This window comes from Glandiceps talaboti, chromosome 1 (genome assembly GCF_964340395.1).
Source record: "Glandiceps talaboti chromosome 1, keGlaTala1.1, whole genome shotgun sequence".
Taxonomy (NCBI): Eukaryota; Metazoa; Hemichordata; class Enteropneusta; family Spengelidae; genus Glandiceps; species Glandiceps talaboti.
Window position 1 is genome coordinate 24,349,461 of NC_135549.1, and position 6,000 is coordinate 24,355,460.

Sequence of the window (6,000 nt, forward strand, 5' to 3'; positions counted from 1 at the left end):
AATAACCTAAACATTGCCTTAGTATTATAGGTTGGACAGTCACCATTCTACCATCAAATTATTCTAGTCTATTCCCATCATACACTGCAATACAACAAAGTTATTTGTTTACAGATGTTACTAAGGTTTGTTATTCCTTTTTAATATTGGTTGGACAATCACCATTCTACCATCAAATTATTCTATTCTATTTCCATCATACACTGCAATAGAACAAAGTTATTTGTTTACAAATGTTACTAAGGAGTGTTATTCCATTTTATTATCGGTTGGACAATCACCATTCTACCATCAAATTATTCTATTCTATTCCCATCATACACTGCAATAGAACAAAGTCATTTGTTTACAAATGTTACTAAGGAGTATTATTCCATTTCATTCTAGGCTGGACAATCACCTTTCTACCATGAAATTATTCTATTCCATTCCCATATTACACTGCAATAGAACAAAGTCATTTGTTTACAAATGTTACTAAGGAGTATTATTCCATTTTAATATTGGTTAAAAAATCACCATTCTACCATCAAATTATTCTATTCTATTCCTGTCATACACTGCAATAGAACGAAGTCATTTGTTTACAAATGTTACTAAGTTATTCCATTTCATTCTAGGCTGGACAATCACCTTTCTACCATGAAATTATTCTATTCCATTCCCATATTACACTGCAATAGAACAAAGTCATTTGTTTACAAATGTTACTAAGGAGTATTATTCCATTTTAATATTGGTTAAAAAATCACCATTCTACCATCAAATTATTGTATTCTATTCGCATCATCCACTGCAATAGAACAAAGTCATTTGTTTACAAATGTTACTAAGGAGTATTATTCCATTTCATTCTAGACTGGACAATCACCTTTCTACCATGAAATTATTCTATGCTATTCCCATCATCCACTGCAATATAACAAAGTTATTTGTTTACAAATGTTACTAAGGAGTATTATCCATTTTAATATTGGTTAAACAATCACCATTCTACCATCAAATTATTATATTCTATTCCCATCATACACTGCAATACAACAAAGTCATTTGCTTACAAATGTCACTAAGGAGTACTATTCCATTTCATTATAGGTTGGACAATCACCATTCTACCATCAAATTATTCTATTCTATACCCATCATACACTGCATTAGAACAAAGTCATTGTTTACAAATGTTACTAAGGAGTGTTATTCCATTTTAATTTTGGCTGGACAGTCACCATTCTACCATCAAATTATTGTATTCTATTCCCATCATACACTGCATTAGAACAAAGTCATTGTTTACAAATGTTACTAAGGATTGTTATTCCATTTTAATATTGGTTGGACAATCACCTTTCTACCATCAAATTATTCTATTCTATTCCCATCATGCACTGCAATAGAAGAAAGTCATTTGTTTACAAATGTTACTAAGGAGTATTATTCCATTTCATTATAGGTTGAACAGTCACCATTCGACCATCAAACTAGCCTAGATCTATTCCCATCATACACTGCAATAGAACAAAGTCATTTGTTTACAAATGTTACTAAGGAGTAGTGTTCCATTTCATTCTAGGCTGGAAAATCACCTTTCTACCATCAAATTATTCTATTCTATTCCCATCATACACTGCAATAGAACAAAGTCATTTGTTTACAAATTTTACAATGAAGGATTATTATTCCATTTCATTCAATTTGGACAATCTCGATTGTACCATCAAATTATTGTATTCTATTCCCATCATACACTGCATTAGAACAAAGTCATTGTTTACAAATGTTACTAATGAGTGTTATTCCATTTTAATATTAGTTGGACAGTCACCATTCTACCATCAAATTATTCTATTCTATTCCCATCATACACTGCAATAGAACTAAGTCATTTGTTTACAAATGTTACTAAGGAGTAGTGTTCCATTTCATTCTAGGCTGGACAATCACCTTTCTACCATCAAATTATTCTATTCTATTCCCACTGCAATAGAACAAAGTCATTGTTTACAAATGTTACTAAGGAGTATTATTCCATTTTAATATAGGTAGAATAATCACCATTCTACCATCAAATTATTCTATTCTATTCCCATCATCCACTGCAATAGAACAAATTTATTTGTTTACAAATGTTACTAAAGAGTATTATTCCATTTTAATATTGGTTAAACAATCACCATTCTACCATCAAATTATTCTATTCTATTCCCATCATACACTGCAATAGAATAAAATTATTTGTTTACAAATGTTACTAAGGAATATTATTCCATTTCATTCTCGGCTGGACAATTACCTTTCTACCATAGAATTATTCTATTCCATTCCCATCATACACTGCAATAGAACAAAGTTATTTGGTTACAAATGTTACTAAGGAGTATTATTCCATTTTAATATTGGTTAAACAATCACCATTCTACCATCAAATTATTCTATTCTATTCCTATCATACACTGCAATAGAATAAAATTATTTGTTTACAAATGTTACTAAGGAATATTATTCCATTTCATTCTCGGCTGGACAATTACCTTTCTACCATAGAATTATTCTATTCCATTCCCATCATACACTGCAATAGAACAAAGTTATTTGGTTACAAATGTTACTAAGGAGTATTATTCCATTTTAATATTGGTTAAACAATCACCATTCTACCATCAAATTATTCTATTCTATTCCCATCATACACTGCAATAGAACAAAGTCATTTGTTTACAAATGTTACTAAGGAGTATTATTCCATTTCATTCTAGGCTGGACAATCACCTTTCTACCATCAAATTATTCTATTCTATTCCAATCATCCACTGCAATAGAACAAATTTATTTTTTTACAAATGTTACTAAAGAGTATTATTCCATTTTAATATTGGTTAAACAACCACCATTCTACCATCTAATTATTGTATTCTATTCCCATCATACACTGCAATAGAACAAAGTCATTTGTTTACAAATTTTACAATGAAGGATTATTATTCCATTTCATTCTATTTGGACAATCTCGATTGTACCATCAAATTATTGTATTCTATTCCCATCATCCACTGCAATAGAACAAAGTCATTGTTTGCAAATGTTACTAAGGAGTATTATTCCCTTTCATCATAAGCTGGACAATCACCTTTCTACCATCAAACTAGTCTATTCTATTCCCATCATACACTACAATAGAACAAAGTCATTTGTTTACAAATGTTACTAAGGAGTGTTATTCCATTTTAATATTGGTTGGACAATCACCATTCTACCATCAAACTAGGCTATTCTATTCCCATCATCCACTGCAATAGAACAAAGTCATTTGTTTACAAATGTTACTAAGGAGTATTATTCCATTTCATTCTAGGCTGGACAATCACCTTTCTACCATGAAATTATTCTATTCTATTCCCATCATCCACAGCAATAGAACAAAGTTATTTGTTTACAAATGTTACTGAGGAGTATTATTCCATTTCATTCTAGGCTGGACAATCACCTTTCTACAATGAAATTATTCTATTCTATTCCCATCATCCACTGCAATAGAACAAAGTTATTTGTTTACAAATGTTACTCTTATAACGATTATTCCATTTCAATAGAGATTTGACAATCACCGTTCTACCATCAAATTATTCTATTTTATTCCCATTATACACTGCAATAGAACATGGTTATTTGTTTACAAATGTTACTAAGGAGACAGTATTATTCCATTTCATTATAGGTTGGACAATCACCATTCTACCATAGAATTATTCTATTCTATTTCCCATCATCCACTGCAATAGAACAAAGTTATTTGTTTACAAATGTTACTAAGGAGTATTATTCCATTTCATTATAGGTTGGACAATCACCATTCTACCATAGAATTATTCTATTCTATTCACATCATACACTGCAATAGAACAAAGTCATTTGTTTACAAATTTTACAATGAAGGATTATTATTCCATTTCATTCTATTTTGACAATGTCGATTGTACCATCAAATTATTGTATTCTATTCCCATCATCCACTGCATTAGAACAAAGTCATTGTTTACAAATGTTACCAAGGAGTATTATTCCATTTTAATATTGGTTGGACAGTCACCATTCTACCATCAAATTATTCTATTCTATTCCCATCATACACTGCAATAGAACAAAGTCATTGTTAGAAATGTTACTAAGGAGTGTTATTCCATTTTAATATAGGTAGAATAATCACCATTCTACCATCAAATTATTCTATTCTATTCCCATCATCCACTGCAATAGAACAAATTTATTTGTTTACAAATGTTACTAAAGAGTATTATTCCATTTTAATATTGGTTTAACATTCACCATTCTACCATCAAATTATTCTATTCTATTCCCATCATACACTGCAATAGAATAAAGTTATTTGTTTACAAATGTTACTAAGGAGTATTATTCCATTTCATTCTAGGTTGTACAATTACCTTTCTACCGTAGAATTATTCTATTCCATTCCCATCATACACTGCAATAGAACAAAGTTATTTGTTTACAAATGTTACTAAGGAGTATTATTCCATTTTATTATTGGTTAAACAATCACCATTCTACCATCAAATTATTCTATTCTATTCCCATCATACACTGCAATAGAACAAAGTCATTTCTTTACAAATGTTACTAAGGAGTATTATTCCATTTTATTATTGGTTAAACAATCACCATTCTACCATCAAATTATTCTATTCTATTCCAATCATACACTTCAATAGAACAAAGGTATTTGTTTACAAATGTTACTAAGGAGTGTTATTCCATTTTATTATTGGTTGGACAATCACCATTCCACCATCAAATAATTCTATTCTATTCCCATCATACACTGCAATAGAACAAAGTCATTTGTTTACAAATGTTACTAAGGAGTACTATTCCATTTCATTATAGGTTGAACAGTCATCATTCGACCATCAAACTAGTCTATTCTATTCCAATCATACACTGCAATAGAACAAAGTTATTTGTTTACAAATGTTACTAGGGAGTAGTATTCCATTTCATTATAGGCTGGACAATTACCTTTCTACCATGAAATTATTCTATTCTATTCCCATCATGCACTGCAATAGAACAAAGTCATGTGTTTACAAATATTACAAAGGAGAATTATTCCATTTTAATATTGGTTAAACAATCACCATTCCACTATCAAATTATTCTATTCTATTCTCATCATACACTGCAATAGAACAAAGTCATTTGTTTACAAATGTTACTAAGGAGTATTATTCCATTTCATTCTAGACTGGACAATCACCTTTCTACCATCAAATTATTCTATTCTATTCCAATCATACACTGCAATAGAACGAAGTCATTTGTTTACAAATTTTACAATGAAGGATTATTATTCCATTTCATTCTATTTGGAGAATGTCGATTGTACCATCAAATTATTATATTCTATTCCCATCATCCACTGCAATAGAACAAAGTCAATTGTTTACAAATGTTACTAAGGAGTATTAATCCATTTCATCATAGGCTGGCCAATCACCATTCTACCATCAAATTATTCTATTCTATTCCCATCATACACTGCAATAGAAGAAAATCAATTGTTTACAAATGTTACTAAGGAGTATTAATCCATTTCATCATAGGCTTGACAATCACCATTCTACAATCAAACTAGTCTATTCTATTCCCATCATACACTATAATAGAACAAAGTAATTTGTTTACAAATGTTACTAAGGAGTATTATTCCATTTTAATATAGGTAGAATAATCACCATTCTACCATCAAATTATTCTATTCTATTCCCATCATCCACTGCAATAGAACAAATTTATTTGTTTACTAATGTTACAAAGAGTATTATTGCATTTTAATATTGGTTAAACAATCACCATTCTACCATCAAATTATTCTATTCTATTCCCATCATACACTGCAATAGAACAAAGTCAATTGTTTACAAATGTTACTAAGGAGTATTAATCCATTTCATCATACGCTTGACAATCACCATTCTACCATCA